This window comes from Phocoena sinus, chromosome 12 (genome assembly GCF_008692025.1).
Source record: "Phocoena sinus isolate mPhoSin1 chromosome 12, mPhoSin1.pri, whole genome shotgun sequence".
NCBI classification, from domain to species: domain Eukaryota; kingdom Metazoa; phylum Chordata; class Mammalia; order Artiodactyla; family Phocoenidae; genus Phocoena; species Phocoena sinus.
The window spans coordinates 12,001,672-12,021,038 of NC_045774.1; the positions used below are offsets into that span (position 1 = coordinate 12,001,672).

Consider the following 19,367-nt stretch of genomic DNA (forward strand, 5'->3'; position numbering starts at 1 on the left):
TTTTTTTTTTTTTTTTTGCGGCACACGGGCCTCTCACTGCTGTGGCCTCTCCCGTTGCGGAGCACAGGCTCCGGACGCGCAGGCTCAGCGGCCATGGCTCACGGGCCCAGCCGCTCCGCGGCATGTGGGATCTTCCCGGACCGGGGCACAAACCCGTGTCCCCTGCATCGGCAGGCGGACTCTCAACCACTGCGCCACCAGGGAAGCCCATGGTATACGATTTTATACCACCATGTTATAAATTTTGGTGAGATGATCCACATATAGATTTTAGCTTGACAAATATCTCTAGATTGCCCACAAATTGTTAGAAGTTTGAAACTACATACAAATTTGGAGCATTTTTAAGAACCTTACAGCCAACTGAGCTTGCAAACTGCCTCACATAAAAACTGCATTTTCTGTAATGTGTAAACTGCAATCTTAAATGCCGCTCTCATTTGAAGCATCTAAATAAATTAGATTCAACGCCTTCTTTTCTGACATTCTTTTTTTAATTCTATGATATGTCACTTTAGGATGACTGGTGCTTGTGTACAAAATGGCACTTCAACCAATGCAGTAACACATGTTCATGTAAGCAAAGCTCTTTATAGCCTTACTTTTAAGAGTCTTATACCCTTATCTCTCGCATCAAATCATGATTAGATGCATAAACCTTAGAGCCTTGAAAGGCAGTCAGCTGAGGAGGCCCACCACGTGCTGGCACACATCTCGGATACCCACCTGTGAATTTACAGCCCCAGATTCTTCCCTGTAATCAAGGATAAGACACCTCTTATGTCTGGCTGGTTCAAGAATCACTTGAACCAGCCAGACATAAGAGCAAACCAAAGCACATTCCTATATCCTGACTTACGTGAGGAATCTGCCCCTAAACTTCGGCTTCTTTCTAGACGTCTGTAGAGATGGTGCTTTCTTTTCTCTCATTCAAGGAATCTTAACTGAGCTTCTGCTCCGTCAGTCTCTGTGATGGGTGTCGAGTTGGGTAAATTAGAAAAGGTGGCCCCTTCCAGCAGAGAGCAGGGCACCAGGGGCTTGGTGAGTGGAGTGTATATTGGATTTCAGCCTCCACTTGCCCACGGGACAGGATGACCCTGTGCAGTGAACAACTCACAATTTTACAAGGTGGCATGGCCAGAGGTGTTTAAAAAAAAATCAGTTCTAGTAGAGACGATGACTACTAGAGAAGAAAGAGCTTAACTGCCGAGTGATAATGAGGAAGGAGAGCTTACTAGAGAATGCATCTGACTGACACATGAAGGACGTGTGAGTAACCAACAGATGGACAAGTGGAGCGAGAAGAGTATAAACAGAATGCTCATTCATTCCAGACAGTGGTCTGGAAATGACAACTTGGAAGGAGTCTGATGAGGCTGGCTGTGTGTGTGTGTGTGTGTGTGTGTGTGTGTGTGTGTGTGTATGTGTGTAAGGGGGAGGGGGGAGGCGAGACCTGGGGAAGAGTCAGGAGAGGAGGCTGTAAAGGCAGGCAGGGGCCAGATGATGAAGCATTTTATATGGCAAATTAAGGTGTCAAAACCGGATTCGGAGATCATTAGGGGCTCGTTTTGCCGCTGTAAATAATAAACTCTTCTTGGATTATACCTTGCCCTGTTTTTTCACATTTACCAATCACAAGGTAATTAGGGGCTCTGATTCCCTAAAGCAACAAGTCTTACCCTGTAAGCTGAGCAGGTAAAATCCAAAGGAAAAGAAGTTTGCTTTCAGCACAGCACCAATCTTGATACTACATTTTTAGAATATAAAAACCTTAAAGAATACCAGAAGATGCTTTGAAGTGTGTACGTACACAGGTTCTACTGGTTATGCTCAAATGATAAGACCAGAAATTGACACTTTTCATTGAGCTTAGGTCTGAAATATTTATAGCATATGGTCTGCACCTGTAAGAAACTTGGAAGACTTTAAAAACTTATCAGAGACCCTCCAGCTTAAATCTACTGGAGAGGGACTGGAGATTACCAAGTGCCGTCCGTTACAATAATTATGCCAGCGGCACTTGAGGGACGGGTGGTAGAACGGGTGAATAAGCATGAGAAGAGAACCCCCAAACCTTGGCCACACAGTGAATAAAGGTCTTACCGCGACGCAAGGCTGCCTAGATTACAACTGTCACCAGGCAGCCTCTCACAGGGCCCCCGCAGAGGCAACGCGAAGGGAAATATCTTCAGGACCAAGCAGCCTCCCCTCCCCCCAATTAAGTAAAGTTACCCTATTTTGCTATTTTAAAAAGTATGAAGACGCATGGAAGCTCATCATGGTAAGTTTCACCGTTTCTTAAAGAGAAACGACGCCGTGCAATCGTACCCCCCCCCACCCCCGGACCTTTACAGCGGCTGCCGGCCGTCAATTGTTGGAAGAATGGCCTCTTTTCTTTCTAAACTGTTTTTGGTAAATATGATCCGTTTGCGACACGACGTGTCGGCTTTCCCAGAAACTTGGCACCTGGGCCCCTCGGAGCAGAGCCGGGCGGGGGCAGCGGCGGGACTCCTGCCCCTCCCGCCCGGTGGCCCCGGGCTTGGGGGACCCCCGGGCTCGGCGACCTGAGCCGCGGGCGCAGGGTCCGCTCCCCCAGGACCTTCCAGGGCGCTGGGCCACCGCACCCACGAGACCGGGCTCGGGGCGCGGAAGCCCGAACGCGGGGGTCGGGCGGGCCCAGGGGCACCGCGAGGGCCGGTGATCTGGAAAGCGTTTCCTCCGCCCGGCCAGGCTGCGCGGGGTTCCGGGACGCGCCAGGGAGCTGCCACCATGCGCCGGGTTGTGCCGGCTCGGCGACCGCAGCCGCAACCCTCGGCTCACCGCCCGGGGCAGGCGCCGGAGGGCGCGGCGAACAAAGCCGAGGAGGTGGGCCGCCCGCCCCGAGCCGGGGTCCGGCCTCGGCCCCCGCCTCCCCCCTTACCTGCGTGGAGCGCCCGGCACCCGCCCGTGCCCGAACCGGCGACACGGCCGTTCCCGCGGGGTCCCGGGGTCACGCGGGGCGGCGCCGGCCGACTTGGAGAAGTTGCTAGGGTCACTCCGTCCCGCGCGGGCGCTGAACCTCCAGCCGCCGCCGCTACCCCTCGCCTCGCACGCAGCGCCTGTGGCGGCGAGAGCGGCCGCACCTTCCTCCCCGGCCGCTGGGCCCGCCTCCTCCCCGCCCCCGCCGCCCAGCCCAGCCCAGCCCACCCCCGCCATCCCCCGTCCTCCCATCCCCCCACCAGAAGTCCCCCCGCCCCCCCGGCCCCGCGCCGGCCCGCGCCCATCCCCCGCGGCGCCCACCGCGCCAGGCCTCGGACCCCGCAGCCGGTTCCCGGGGCGGCCCGCGCTCCCGCCCGCGTCCCCCGTCCGCGTCTCCCGCCGTAGCCTCCTGCGCTTTCTTTCTAGGACTTCCCAACTAACCAACACCGAGAACTCCACGAGCTTCGAGTAAGCGTCTACCATGAGCTCGGCGCTCTGCCTGCCATCGTGGATGCGGTGCGTAAGGTCCAGTGCCTTCCCTAAAGAGCTGAGAGTGGGAAGACGCTTACTCGGGTACCACTAAGGACAGAAGCACGCGGAATCTGAAGCCTCGTGCAGGCAGGAGAGACTGTTCGTCCCCTAACCTTCCTGAGAAGGGAGAGAGGGAGGAGCCGGAGGGTCCGGGAGAAATCGGACTTCCCAGGTGGAAGCTGCAGGGTTTATTAGAGAAACCTGGGGGATCCAGAGGGCCCGGATGATGGGGAGGGGAGGACGCTCGGGAGAAGCGGGAGTGAGGGCTGTGTTCCCACCCTCGCTGTCCCTGCCTTTACAAAGGCTCTCGCGTAGAGAGGAGCGGGAAGGGGGAAGAGTTCGTGTGCTCGTGTGGGTGCCGCAAGGAGGAGGCGCCAAGACAGGACTAGATACGGAAGAATTTTTTTAGGGGAAATGGCTGTGGGATTAAACGCCAGGAGCTTCCAGAGAGCCAGGATTCGCGCGAGTCTGATCCCAGTGAAGGAGCGAGGGAAGCAACATCCCAACCTCCCTGCAGCCTCAGGAAGATCATGGGTGAGTCCTACACCCAGAGTTACCCATCATAGGGGGCCCAATTCTCCTTGGTACCCACCTGCCTGAGCATCCGTGTCTCTACCAGCCCTTAGCTGGGAGCAGCCAGTTGAGAAGTGTGGCCTTGGGCACAAACCCAGAGGTGAATTTCAGAGCACAACAGCCAGGGCCCTTCCTCAGTTAAACTCCCAGAAAGCTGGAGATGGTTGGAGATCTTCCAGGAAGATTCCCACAGCTGGCGATTCCCCAGTCTACAAGACACATGGAATCAACTTTCCCACACACACCTACAATTTTTAAATGAAGCCCCAAGGGTTTGCTGTGTTCAGACAGACCTGGCTCTCCACTTTCTACTGCCACAGGCTCTGGCCACACTGACCCCTCTCCACTACATAGGCTCTCCCTGGTCCTGTCTCCACTCGGGCACATGTGGCGGTGCCTCAGGGAATGCCTCCCACTCCACTCACCCTCCAGTTCCCAATTCAAGCATCACCTCCTCTAAGGAGCTTTTTCCCCTTAGCACAGAGCTACCACCCTAGGATCTTCTTTATATGTTTTTCACCCTTGCTTCTTGTATCATGTTTTTTCATGCTGTTTCACAATGTTATGTTTTTGGGTTTTTTTTTTTCTGATTATACAAGTAACACGTTCATTGCACAACTTGGGACATATAATCCAAATGTCTCCAATTCCTCCAGTCTTCAAGGGACACCTTCCCTTGATAGATAAGTAATCAGAGTCTGAGCCCCATCCCATGTGTATCAGTCTGGATCCAATCAGAAGAGAGAAACCACACAGCAATTAAGTGGTAAAAGTTTAATAGAAAGAATTATTAACTATGAAGGATTTGGAGCAATGAGGGATTGACTGGTTAGAAGTAAAGAGAATGCAAAAGAAAATAGGAACAGCAGATACAAAGACTTTTAAAGCAGCCACTACCCCTGGGGCCGAGATAGAGCACCCAAGGATAAGGGTGCTCCCTTATCCCTCCCCTACCCCAGGCTCAGACCCAGACCTTGTTGGGGAGAGCATGGCTATGGTTCACTAAGTGCCAGGGAAGTCACTGTGGTATCACACCAGTGGAACTTGCTGGAAATCTACCCTCTAGGGTGTGGGGAAAGTTGTATAGAGGGAGATGTCTCATGGAAGCAGTTCGCTGCAAAACCACCCAGAAAGAGAGGTGCCAGAAGAAGCCGGTGCTGCCCTGCACTGCAGGATCCTGGTGCTGGAGAAACCCCTCAAAATGCAGGAGCCACAGCCAAGCGAGGCAACTGGCAGGCAGAGTTCTGCCCTCCTGCAAGTTCTACCCACACCCTGTACTGACAAAGCTAACGACGAGGCAGCTGGCAAGGGAAATTACATAAAAGGCCGAGATCCCTTTTTACAGAGATGGCAGAAAGGATGAATTTGGAGCTGACAGGCAGTGAGTCAGTGACAGGCATGCTGTGCGACCTCAGCAGAGTCCAGGCGTTGTCCAGTTTCCCCTCGCCAATATGCCTGCCCGGTGCTTACCATCTTCTCTCCAAATCTCGCCCTGCTGGCCCTTCTTCCCTCCTCCCCCGGCTGCAAGTTGCCTCTTAGCATTCTCTCCTCCAGTTTTGCCCCAAGGGGGAGGCGTGGCCTCTTCCTTGCCTCGCTTCTCACAGCACGCCATGACCAAGTTGTGAGGTCACAGTTCACGTCGGATTGAACAGACGTCTTGGGGAAACGGAAGGAAATTACAGAAGGGGAAAAGAAAAAAGCGAAAACCAAATAATGGTCCCAAAGAGACGAAACCATCCAGAGCCTCTCTCTCCTTAGTCCAAGCCCCATACAGGGCGCCAGTGTGTACCCCCGACCAGAGTCCGGGCCGCAGTGCCATCAGGGCCTAGCGAAGGAGAGAAAAAGTGTCTCCATACTTTTAGTGCCGCTAAATAATAAAATAAAAAATAAATATGGAGTGTCTCCATAATCTTAGTGCCACTGCATTAAATAAAAATAACCTGCGGAGATGAAGCTCTGTCTACAGTCAAGATGAACATTCGCGTGATTAGGAAGTGAAATTAGCCCCCGATACTGAAACTCATTCAGTTATTAATCCATTTATGGAGCCTTTCCTCAGCACCTGTACCAGGCAGTAGGGATATAAGCTGTGTCACCGTTACAATCTGAGGGAGACAGATAGTAAACAAATCATTTTACAAATAGTTCTGTTTGTGTCTCTGCTAAAGATGCAGAGCATATAATGAGAGTTAAGCTAGCTCTAAGGGATTAGAGGGGACCCAGCTGAGCCCTGAAGGATGATTGAGTTGGATCGATCATTCCAAGTAAAGGGAATGGTGAATTTGAAGCTCTGAGGTGCGACAGAGCTGGGCCCATTGGAAAGGAAGGGAGTAAGGACAGAGCAGCCAGAGATGAGGCCAAAGAAGCAGAGAAGAGTCAGTCACGCATGGTTTTGTTGGCATGTTAAGAATTTTGGATATTATCCTTTGAACAGTAAGAACCTTCTGAAAGGTTTTAAGCACCAGTGTAGCTGGGGGGCTGGGGGCTGGAGAAGAGACGGGAGGGTATATTTGGGAGGGGTATGCAGAGAATATACAAGACTAGTGTTCAGAACAGAGTTTGAACCTGGAGATGAAGACAGAGAAATAACCAGCCCGGAGCAATCCAGTCTAACCCAGGGCCTGGCTGAGATGCCTGCGGGAAAGACTGGGAAAGAGACAGAACTCTCTCGAGATGGGGTCGAATCAGCAAAGAAAGCTGAGGGGGAAGAGCCAGGGAGCTGGGGGACCATCAGGAAGTTATGCTGGGTCATCTTCATTATAAAGCAGGATCGCTTCCCTGTAGAATAACCAAAGGCCCAATTAAAGCAAACCTACTCTCAAAGATAAACTCAAATCTCCACCCCTGGCAAAGACCAGAAGAGCCTGTTTTTAAAAGAGGCGGCCCCAGTGTCCTCACCATCCACTCACTTCATAGCCACCAAAACTCTTTAGCTACAGTATCCTACTATTTACCAAAAAGTTAAATATTAGCTGTAACCCCACTCCCTAGAAATAACCATTCTGTCATATTCTCTTGCAGACTCTTCATACTTAAATTACTCAGATCTAAATTCCTTGCAGTAAGGGATCAGCCCAATTCATCTGTTTATCCCCAGTAACTTCGTACATTTTCTGGCACCTAGAGGGTATCTAGCAATGTTAGCAGAATTGAAATTCATTTCCAAAATCTTTCCAGTACTGGGCAGGATTTCGTTGGACTTCCTGGTAGTAGGACACTTCAAAAAACAAGCCATCCTTCCTCTGTACTATGTCAGAAAGAGTTTTCTTAAAACACCTTTCTAGTTTTTGGAAGTTTTTTGTTTGTTTTGGAAGTTGTGGGGGGGTTTTGTTCTCTTTTCTCTTTCCCAAAACCTAAGGAAAGAGAATATTCTTGCCAAGTAAACTCTCTGCCTCAGCCCGGGCCCCGCCAGAAATGACATTAGAAACACACACACACACACACACACACACACACACACAGTGGAATACCAGTTAAGAATGACTGTATTTAAAAAGAAACGAAATTGAGTTATTTGTAGTAAGGTGGATGGACCTAGAGTCTGTCATACAGAGTGAAGTAAGTCAGAAAGAGAAAGACAAATACCGTATGCTAACACATATATATGGAATTTAAGAAAAAAAAAATGTCATGAAGAACCTAGGAGTAAGATGGGAATAAAGACACAGACCCACTAGAGAATGGACTTGAGGATATGGGGAGGGGGAAGGGTAAGCTGTGACAAAGCGAGAGAGAGGCATGGACATATATACACTACCAAACCTAAGGTAGATAGCTAGTGGGAAGCAGCCGCATAGCACAGGGAGATCAGCTCGGTGCTTTGTGACCACCTAGAGGGGTGGGATAGGGAGGGTGGGAGGGAGGGAGATGCAAGAGGGAGGAGATATGGGGATATATGTATACGTATAGCTGATTCACTTTGTTATAAAGCAGAAACTAACACACCATTGTAAAGCAATTATACTCCAATAAAGATGTTAAAAAAAAAAATGACTGCATTTAATACCTGTCTCCACGGAGCTCAAATTCACTTTTACAGCTTGTTTGGGGGCAAGAAGGAGGATCCCAGCGCTGGTTACTTCCACTAAGTGCTTTCCTATTACTTCAGGCCCCGAACTAACAGGCTCCATGCAGCCTCCCTCCCAGTGCCCCAGGATCCAGTAAACAGACAAAGACCACACTGACTCCAGCCCAGCGTCTCCCCAGTGTAGGCAGGCATCTCTGCCAGTGGGTCAGGCTAACTTTGGAGAAGTCAGAGGATAGCCTTTTCAAGGGAGCCTGCATCTCTCCTTTCTGAAGATCATCGGCGGAATACAAACGGTTCTTTTAGCGGCTGTTTCAGGAGCTTGCTCGATCTACTTCACGGCACTTTTCAAACTCCTGAAAGAAAGAAGGCAGTGGGCCTGATTACAATTCCAAAAAGCTGCGTTTAACCCAACAGTCTGGATGCACCGTGCACTGCCTGCGAACCATTTGCACGTGTGTATGATGTATAGTGGGAGGCCAGGCGGTACACCTGCTCGCAGGGGTGATGGATCTTTCTTTCTCTTGGATTCCTTTGACCCATTTTTCCTTTCTGCTGACAAGTTACTAGAGGCTAACTGATATATTCTTGAAAGAAAAATGAAAAACAAAAGGTCGCCTGGGCTTCCCTGGTGGCGCAGTGGTTGAGAGGCCGCCTGCCGATGCAGGGGACAGGGGTTCGTGCCCCGGTCCGGGAAGATCCCACATGCCGTGGAGCGGCTGGGCCCGTAGGCCATGGCCACTGAGCCTGCGTGTCCGGAGCCTGTGCTCCGCAACGGGAGAGGCCACAACAGTGAGAGGCCCTCTTACTGCAAAAAAAAAAAAAAAAAACAAAAACGTCGCCTGATAGGATTACTACCCCATGATAAAAGGTCTATGTTTATTTAGAAGATTGCTCAAGATTCCAGGTCTAAAAATCTCATTTAATCCCACAGAGACTCTCTCTTGGCCGGGGCTGATCCTGTCTCCACTCCATCCCTGAGCTGGGAAGCATCTCCCCACATCTCCCAAGAGGAAACAGAGGTCCTCAGTGCTCCCTGGGAAGTATGCTACTCATGTTTGTGAGTGAGCTTTGAGTGCATCAGCCCAAGTTACCAATGCACTGGTCTGGCTCCTGCGTAACCCATATGCAGACCCCCTCCAACACCCAGTGAAAGACTTTTAACCTTGGGCTTCACTCTTAAAAGGCATATCCTTGGAAAAAAACGCCCGTGCCATTGATTGTTCTAAGTTGCTAAAACTCATGTGATTTTAAGTTTGTTTCATTTTTCATAATTTATAAATAAACTAAGTCTGATAAACATATCTGAACATGTAAAAGTTAATATGTTCTGAATCAAAATAAAGTACCAATTATAATGCTTATAATACTTTAAAGATGTCCAGTCAGTTCTTGCTAGCCAGCTGGTTACATAGCCAGCCTTTCGTTTCACTGGAGCCCTCAGCCTAGGAAATGTGTTTACTGAACCCATAAACTTTCCATGAAATGCAAAACGTACACAATAGGAGCAAGTCTTTTCTCTCAAGTTTCCCTTTATGGCCCTGAGTTCCACCGTTTCAATTCCTGTGCCATTAAACTTGTTCTTGGACTTTGTTGCGGGTTCTCTGGTTGGACTCTTCCTGAATTCCTTGTACTTCCTCCCGGCCCTGTTCGCTCTGTTGGGTCGTTTCCCCTCCACCCTCAACGGCACAGTCTTCCTCACTCTCTGCTCTATAACTGCTGCTGCTTATTCTTATTGAAAGTATTGGGGTTTGGGATTTGCATGTGACAGTTCTAAGTGGGTCGGAAAGGAGGAAAAACAGATCAACTTCTGCTCGTGGGCAAAGATAATTTAAACCACATCTGAAGCTGAGGGTGGTTGGCGTGGAGCCATCTGATGTATGGACAAGATCCTTCACAAGGGAAGTGAGTTTTGAACTTAAATGACCTAGAGAACCGACTTCCGCCAGGATATTAGAACTAGCGGCTTTCTCCTCGTAAGTAGAGCTATGAAATCCTTTAGGCATACCAGTGTGTAGTGAGAATAAATCACATTAACTGTTATGGACATCCTCTAAAAGTTATAATTTGGTGATGATATGTAATTTGTGGGTTTCAGTTTCAAAGCTGGTGTATTAAATGAGCTAAAACCTGACCTCGAGCTCAGATTTCTCCTTGGTCCAATACATCTCAAAAGAAAGGAAAAGAAAGTCTTAGAATGGCCTATAACAATTATAGTAAATATTCATCAAATACATACTATACATCACAAACTTACATATATATGAAATAAACATATTTGCATGTCAGTACCTGTAGACTTACTTGATTCTTTTAACAGCTTCATTCTATTGCATTTTTAAAAAGAAATTTACAAACTTTGGTGATAGAATGGGGAAATCGTGTCATGCAGAAGAAAAACCCTGCTTTTTAAACTCTGTATCTTGCACATTATATAAATACTTATTGAATTAACAGATATGTAAATTAATAAATCTTTATTGTCTTAAGTTAGAGTAATAATACCTTGACCTTGTGGCTACTTTCTCATTAGAAGCTTTAAATAAGCCACAAGCTTTAAAATCCACACTCCAGGCTTTAAATTGATACAGTTTTCAATAGGACTATATATAACCTTTCTATAAGAGGTTAGGTTTGTATCTTTACACTGCAAAGAGCAAGTTTCCATAAAAAATTTTTTTAAATCACTTTGGCTTTGAAATGTTCTCTTCTAGATTTTAAAACTACCATCAACATCTGTAGTGGTTCCCCAAAGTAACAGGATTAATGAAATCTTTCTGCCCACAACTTTTCCCTGCTATTGTGTCAAGAGTTTTGAAAATATTTCTATTTTACCATTTTTTAAAGGAAAAGAAAGAAAGAAAAGAAACATAATTGTTGTCTACTCTTTTTTTTTTTTTTTTTTTTTTTTTTTTTTTTTGCGTTACGCGGGCCTCTCAGTGCCGTGGCCTCTCCCGCCGCGGAGCACAGGCTCCGGATGCACAGGCTCAGCGGCCATGGCTCACGGGCCCAGCCGCTCCGCGGCATGTGGGATCCTCCCGGACCGGGGCACGAACCCGCGTCCCCTGCATCGGCAGGCGGACTCTCAACCACTGCGCCACCAGGGAAGCCCTTGTTGTCTACTCTTTATGCCTCTGGAATAATCTGCGTTCCTCCTCACCTCCACCTTCCATCCCCTTCTCTCAACGAGGGATGGGGAACTCTGTTTGCATATTTTCTTTTTATTCCATGTCATTGTAATGAGAGTCTCAGCAAGCATACTTTCCCTTGTGGAATTTGCTAATAAAAACAGACAGCCAGTTTTAAACAAGCAGCCCCGAGAATAGGAGACAAGCAGAAGCAGGGTGCAGGGAGCTGCTTTGCTTTTTACCTCTAGCCTCACAGATTGCCTTTTTCATCATATGCTCTTAGCCCGTGGGGCCGTAAGAGAATTTATAAAGCAATTTTGGATCCTTTGAAATAAAGGGAGCCAATTTGTCACAAGCTTTTGACAATTTCTTTGTTCAAGTATCGATACAATTTCCTACAGCAAGAGGATATTATCAATTTGTGCGGAGTCCTACCTGGACCTGAAATTCAACTGAGAAAGACACCCTCCCCTAATGACTCTCATTAACCAGTAGTGCTCCCGTTGCTACCTGCTTGCACAGAAACCCAAAGGCACTCCAGGTTTACCTACTGCAGGAGGAAGTGGTTGAGGAAATCCATCTTCTTTTCACTGTGATGAGGTCATGAGAAACAAGCCATCCCGAGGAAGTGCTAGAGGTACTTCTGTGTCTCCCCAGCATCATCCCAGGGGCAAGCTGAACAGAGGGGGTGATTGACGAGCAGTGGTGGGAGACCCGCTGTTAGCGCATCCGTCTACCAGCTCCTGTGAAAATGAGCCCAGGAACAAGCAATAAGTCTGTCACCCAAGTGCTTCACGGCCTCACAGCCACCACCCTCAGCCTCTTCCCTGCCTGCTACCCCCAAAGAAAGTTACATGTTGTCCCTATTTCATTTCCAATCCAACACAATTCCATTAAAAAAAAAAACTTACTAGTGGGGCAACACCCCTCCCCCCCCAAAAGAAAATCCAGAGGATGAGTCATGCTACCCTGACTCCCGGCCCTGGAGGTGTGGCCCTTATCCACCCACCTCACCATTGGGATGCCTCCCCAGATGAACTCCTCCTCTATCCCGCCTCCTGCCTCAGTCAGTAGCATCCCTATTTCCCAAGCTGCTGGGAGCCGCCTTTGACCTCTCCTGACCTTCACTCCCACAACCATCTGGTCTCCAGTCTTCACCTTGTTACCTCCTAGACAGTTTCCAATCCTCTCTTCCTGTCCACCACCACACCCAGCAGTGCTGCCCAAAGAGTTGCAGCCAACTCCCAGTAATGCTCTCACGCTTCAGGACCCAGCAGAAATGGCATCTGTCTGAGCATCTTCTGGCAGCCGTCTGGGTGGAACCAGCTCTATGCTTCCCAAGCATTAGGCCTCTTGTTCCCTCACCATTGCCCCCTCCCCAATGGGACAGTGGACCTTGGTTGGGGAGGGCCGGTCGGAGGTGTCCTGGTAAGTGGCCAGGGACTTGGAACATCCCAGGCACTACGGGCCCTCGCTCCACAGGGGGAGATCTGTTTCCTCGGCGGAGCTGTGTTCAACTCTTACTGCGTACACACCTTTTGCAAAGCCCAGTTCAGTGATGTGGCAACTAAATGCTTTAGCCCTCGGGGGCAAGAATCTCCTCTTTTTTTCCTTCTGTCACGTTACATTCCTCTGTTAATATGTCTAACGTAACTGGGTTCTGAGAATCTCCTTTCCCCTCTCCTCTGTCATCCGGGAGCTGGTGACTGATAACTGCCTCACTGTCTCGGGCTGCTCGGCTTCTTCCCCTGCGGGTGGAGATAAAGAAGGCTGTCAGAACTCTTCAGGGATGCCAACTCTTGCCCTCACCCTCTGCCTGCCAGAAGATGGTACAAACGGTCCACAGAGGCTCCCCTTCCCTAAAAATTCAATCCACTTCCTTTTTTGGCCAGATCACCCTCCATCATCCCAGATGTGGTCACACGGAAAATGTCCACAAAGCTCTGACTGGCACACACATTTTCAAGGAACGTGGATAGAGACATAATGGGAGGAGAAGAGTCCCCTTCTCACACTAGCCTGGCGACCCCAGGAAAATGACTTACCCCTCCACGTCGCCGTCGCCTCCTGTGTAAAATGAGGATAATAATAGGTTTTTACCTGACAGAATCGGAGGGGGATCAAAACGAATCTGTATTTGTAAAGCACACAGTAAGCTCTATCTAAGTGTTTTACAAGCTAAAAACAGCTGCGGGGTTTCTCTTATCCTGACGCTTTCTTTTACTTCAGCATATTTTCAAACAGGAAAAATACACAATAAGTGGCACAGTGCGGGCGCTGCCCAGCGTTGGGGGTCTTGACTGCTCTTTGACGCACCGATGTCTGTTTTCATATTAATACAGCCCTGGCCACTCTGTGGAACAACACAGATGATTTTAGCACAAAACCAGCACTGCACGAAGAAACCCAACCACGCACTAACCTGAACGGGAGAGAAAAGTCACAGATCGATGATATGCTCACGTTTCTTGAGGCACTTACCCTGCGCCAAGCAATAGCATCAGGGCTTTAGATAATTTACTTCACTTGTATCTTGTAACCACCTGATGAGGTAGGTAACACTATTAGCCCATTTCACAGATGAGCCATAACTTGGGGTTTAAAAAGGAGAAGCAGCCTGCATGGTCACAGAGCTAGTGGTCAGCTGACCCAGAGTAGATGGGCCTCACCACCAATCATATGGGGGCAGACAGGACTCTTTGTTTATTAATGAACTCCTTTCTATTTTGAAAATATAGTGCATGCTTTCTAAGTTAATTGTCATCATAACGACATGGATGCTCATCGAATATTGCCTGTTGATGATTATGATGACCTCACGCTCGGCCACACTGGGAAGCTGGCCACGGCCTTCCTTGTTTCCTTCCTCACCTCTCCTCTAGGCCCAGGACAGAAATCACACAACAAAAATCTGCTAGCTATTGCTAAGAGCTTAAGCTGTGAGCTGAACTTTCTCGGGAGATATTTGTGCTTTAATTGTAAAACGGACGACACCTTCAAGAAGCAAAGGAATGATGCCACGTGATGGATCTCAGACACCTGTACAAGCAATCTGACCGAGGAGGCCTCCCTGGAGCCCTTCAGTCACCCCAACAGACTGACCCTGATGGTACACGTTTGTATGAGAAAACACTGTAACTCACTAACTCCCTTCCTGTTTGTTGTGGTTGTTGCTTTTGTTGGTTTGTTTTACTGCAAAGTATACTTGGTTGTAAACTGTATCTGTTTCCTCAGTTGGTGCGAATTCTGACTTGAGCCAGTTCAGGCTAGCTTCATGACACAAGAACCAGGAAGGCAGATAAACTCGGGAACTGCTACATGGAGAGAAGCACATCAGGGTCGCCCAGATGCAAAGGTGACATGAAAGCTTACCTTTGTAAGGAATATAATACGAGCTCAATGCCTGAATTAACATAAAATGTGGGGACAGGTACAGAAATCTAATTGTCTTTCCTTTTCCATAATTGGTCTCAACATTAAGTTCAAACCCATTCCAGTTTGTAGTTGTACTCGTTTGCTAAGGCTGCCCTAAAAAATGTCCACAAACTGGGTGGCTTTAAACAACAAGAAACTTATTGTCTCGTAGTCCTGGAGGCCAGAAGTCTGAAATCAGAGTGTCTGCAGGACCATGGTCTCTGCGAAGGCTCGAGGGGAGAATCCTGTTCCATGCCTCTCTCGTAGCTTCTGGTGGTTGCCTGTAATCCTCAGAACCTCCTGGGCTTGTAGGACACTCAGTCCCTTCTCTGCCTCTGTCGTCACGTGGAATCTCCCATTGGGTCTCTGTCTCTCTTCTTTTACTTCTTGTTTTTTAATGATTTGGTTTTTTTGTTTGTTTTTTCGGTTTTTTTTTTTTTTTGGCCGCACAACACAGCTTGTGGGACCTTAGTTCCCAGATCAGGGATTGAACCTGGACCCTTGCAATGAGAAGCACAGAGTGCTAACAACTGCACCACCAGGGAATTCCCTCTTCTCCTCTTTTTTTTTTTTTAATTTATTTCTTTATTTTTGGCTGCGTTGGGTCTTCATTGCTGCATACGAGCTTTCTCTAGTTGCAACGAGCGGGACTACTCTTTGTTGCGGTGTGCAGGCTTCTCGTTGCGGTGGCTTCTCTTATTGCAGAGCACAGGCTCTAGATGCGTGGACTTCAGTAGTTGTGGCACGTGGATTCAGTAGTTGTGGCTCGCAGGCTCTAGAGCACAGGCTCAGTAGTTGTGGCGCACGGGCTTAGTTGCTCCGCGGCATGTGGGCTCTTCCCGGACCGGGGCTCGAACCCGTGTTACCAGCATTGGCAGGCGGATTCTTAACCACTGTGCCACCAGGGAAGCCCTCTTCTCTTCTTCTTAAAGGGGACACCAGGGCTTTCCTGGTGGTGCAGTGATTAAGAGTCCGCCTACCAATGCAGGGGACGCGGGTTCATGCCCTGGTCCGGGAAGATCCCACGTGCTGCAGAGTGGCTGGGCCTGTGAGCCATGGCCGCTGAGCCTGCGCATCTGGAGCCTGTGCTCCGCAACGGGAGAGGCCACAGCAGTGAGAGGCCCGCATACCGCAAAAAAAAAAAAGAAAAAGGGACTCCAGTCATATTGGATTAGGGCCTACCCTAATGACCTCATCTCAGCTTGATTACCTCTGCAAAGACCATCTTTCCAATAAAGTCACATTTACAGGTACCAGGCCTTCAACATATCTTTTGAGGAGACATGATTCAATCCAGAACAGTTGTGGAAAAAGAAATCTCACCCCAAGAAATTCAGTCCCTTCCAGCTTAAAAATCTAATCTATTTCTGATATTTAGTTTTCCTCAGTTCCATGATCTCTTTTCTTCTTCTCTATAGCCGTAAGTAGTTCCAGGAGGAGGCTGGGTGTGGGTCAGGCCAGTGCTCTCGAGAAGCAGGGCCAAGCCGGCCTGGGTGAGGGATGCACTTGGCGGACTTGCCCCAGTCCTCTCCAAGTCTGTCTTGCCTGGACCTGGGCATCGACCTTGGTCTTTGTAGCAAACACTGCCATCACCCGTCCCACCATGGACATCCATCAATAGGACTCCACAGACTGTGTCCTCCTTCTCTCAACTGGGAGGCCTCCCCCCATCTACCGGGCTATTTTCAGCCCAGCTCTGTGCTTTGCTTTGAGGAATAGACAGGTTTTGGAAGTCCCCTTCCACCGCACTTGGGGCCCTTGGGCACACAGGACTTGAGAGCTGTCCTCTGGCTATCAGTCTAGCTTTTTATTTTTCTTTTTCAGTTCACTGCTCCACTAGATGGGGACTTCCCAAAGTTTCTGTGGGCTAAATGGGAGGGACACGCTTGGGGATTCCCAAGCTTTTCTCTGGTTTATTTTTTGCCCATCCCCAGGGACAAGGCCCAAGGGTCAGAGGGCAGAACCCCACACAGCATTTCTCATCCTGCCTTTATCCCAGCTCCACACCAGCTCAGCCCCAGCCCAGGAAAGGTGTTTCTCTGCTCTGTGTGGGCAGATGGCCCTTAAGATATCAGACATCCTTCTCTATTCTACAGTATTTTCCTTGGAATACCCAAACCAACAGTCTCATTTTTTTTTTTGATTTCTTGGCCACGCCCTGCAGCGTGTGGGATCTTACTTCCCTGACCAGGGATTGAACCCATGTCCCCTGCAGTGGAGTGTGGAGTCTTAACCACTGGACCCGCCAGGAGGTTCCCCCCAACCTTTTTTTTTTTTTTTTAAACCAACAGTCTCATTCTGACGTTTTGCTTCTGACATAAAGGAACAGCTTATATTAGACTAACCCTTCTGATGCAAACAGCTAGCAGGAAATCCAGATGAGCACACACTCACATGCTTGGGAGTCATCAAAGAGCTGCCCAGACACTGAAGTCTTAGACCAAAATCCCTGAGAAAAGGGAATTTTGGAGAGAGGAGCACAATGTTTGGATTCCTTTTCCCCTTGAGGCATTTTCCACTCACTAAGCTGCCAAGACAGCCAGAGAGAAGGTATCTGTTGTGATAAGGATCCCATAAAGGTCTGGTATCCAGAATATATATAAACGCTGATGAATCAATTAATTAAAAAAAAAAAAAAAGTAAAAGTCGGACTTCCCTGGTGGCACAGTGGTTAAAAATCTGCCTGCCAATGTAGGGAACAGGGGTTCGATTCCTGGTCTGGGAAGATCCCACATGCCGCGGAGCAACTAAGCCCGTGCGCCACAACTACTGAGCCTGCACTCTAGAGCCCACAAGCCACAACTACTGAGCCTGCGCTCTAGAGCCCGTACTACGCAACAAGAGAAGCCACCGCAATGAGAAGCCCGCGCCCCACAACGAAGAGTAGCCCCTGCTCGCTGCAACTAAAGAAAGCCCACGGGCAGCAACGAAGACCCAACATAGCCAAAAATAAATAAATAAATTTATATTAAAAAGTCATTGCAATTAAAAAATAGGCAGAAGATTGGACATTTACTACACAATAGAAGGTATTCAAATAGCTAATAAACACTCGAAAAGATGCTCCACCTCAGGCATAAGGCCACAAAGAGACCCCATTACGTACCCTCCAAATGGCTAAAATTAAAAAGACGATAATATCGGGCTTCCCTGGTGGCGCAGTGGTTGAGAGTCTGCCTGCCCCGGTCCAGGAAGATCCCACATGCTGCGGAGCGGCTGGGCCCGTGAGCCATGGCCGCTGAGCCTGCGCGTCCGGAGCCTGTGCTCCGCAACGGGAGAGGTCATAGCAGTGAGAGCCCCGCGTACCGCAAAAAAAAAAAAAAAACCATAATATCAAGTGTCAGCAAGGACACGCGTGAGTCTCATAAATTGCCGGTGGGAGTGTAAGTTCATACAAACACTTTGGAAAAACTTTTTGACAATAACCACAAAAACAATAGCTGCAATGACCCAGCAATCTTTCCCCAGTCTATACACCTAACAGAAATGCACTTAGAGTGTGCACAGTGTGGGGGTAAGAATGTAGCATCATTACTTGTATGAAATAGACCAAATGAGAAACAATTCAAATGTCCCTCAACAGTAGAATGGATAAATCAAGTGTGGTATATTTATATTATGGAATACTGTACAGCATAGTAAATTAATCAACTCATGTATGAATCTTACAAACGTGATGTTGAGAGAAAGAAGGCAGACATAAATTAATAGGTACTAGGTGGTTCCAATTATATAAAGTTCAAAAATAGGTGAAACTAATTTACCATGTAGGAGTCAGGAGAGTGGTTACCTTGGTGACTGTGAAGGGCAGGGAGAAGGGAGGAGTTCTGGGAATGTTCTATTTCTTGAACTGGACTGTGGTTCCACAGGTGTGTTTATTTGAGTAAACCCACAAAACTGTAACTTATGTCCAGTGCATTTTCTGTATTTATGAAACTGTAATGAAAATATTGTTTAAACAAACATTTTTCACATAGACTCTTAACATTGAAATTTAGAGCTATCGCTCCTAGTACATCTCGTCTTTGTGTAAAACAGGATATAAGCATCATTAAGACTGAAATTGTGGGGCTTCCCTGGTAGCACAGTGGTTAAGAATCCACCTGCCAATGCAGGAGACACGGGTTCGACCCCTGGTCTGGGAAGATCCCACATGCCACAGAGCAACTAAGCCCGTGCACCACAACGACTGAGCCTGCGCTCTACAGCCCGTGTGCCACAACTACTGAAGCTTGTGTGCCTAGAGACCACGCACCGCAACGAAGAGTAGACCCCGCTCACCGCAACTAGAGGAAGCCATGCACAGCAACAAAGACCCAACGCAGCCAAAAATAAATAAATAAATAATCATTTTAAAAAAGATGGACATTGCTTTTTAGGTCTAATAATTAGACAGGGTAATATTTGCCTTCAGGCAAGTCCTGCTCAAGTTGATCACCTTCAAGTTGAAAGTCTTGAGGTGGGATTCATAAATCAACCCACCTTCTTGAGCTCACCTCCAGACTTTACTTGTTTTAATTAGGTACGAATGTTCTTTAATTCTTCCTAGAGTCAATAACAAAGGAATTATTCTTCCGTGAAAAACAGACTTGCTCTCGCAGTGTTTTTGTTTTTTCGGTTTGGAGAATACAAGACAGCACTTTTTTTTTTTTTTTTTTTTTTTGCGGGTATGCGGGCCTCTCACTGCTGCTGTGGCCTCTTCCATTGCGGAGCACAGGCTCCGGAAGCGCAGGCTCAGC

General features: G+C 48.3%; 2 protein-coding genes across 5 annotated transcripts in view; both read right to left on the reverse strand.

Moving 5' to 3' along the window:
- Positions 1 to 3,102, reverse strand: part of TIAM2 (TIAM Rac1 associated GEF 2) — a 230,115-nt gene extending 227,013 nt beyond the window's left edge. For 3 of the 4 annotated variants that reach the window (XM_032651228.1, XM_032651229.1, XM_032651224.1), the window contains exon 1: positions 2,921 to 3,036. The gene's annotated coding sequence lies outside the window, so the exon portion shown is untranslated. Of the gene's footprint in view, positions 1 to 2,920 lie in introns of all 4 variants that reach the window. The other variant, XM_032651230.1, reaches the window with a different exon arrangement.
- A 4,925-nt stretch (positions 3,103 to 8,027) lies between these two features.
- Positions 8,028 to 19,367, reverse strand: part of SCAF8 (SR-related CTD associated factor 8) — a 198,192-nt gene continuing 186,852 nt past the window's right edge. Inside the window, exons 23-25 of the transcript XR_004352533.1 lie at positions 12,750 to 12,962; positions 11,762 to 11,957; positions 8,028 to 8,442 (exon numbers count right to left, since the gene is read on the reverse strand). The gene's annotated coding sequence lies outside the window, so the exon portion shown is untranslated. The remainder of the gene's footprint in view (positions 8,443 to 11,761; positions 11,958 to 12,749; positions 12,963 to 19,367) is intronic.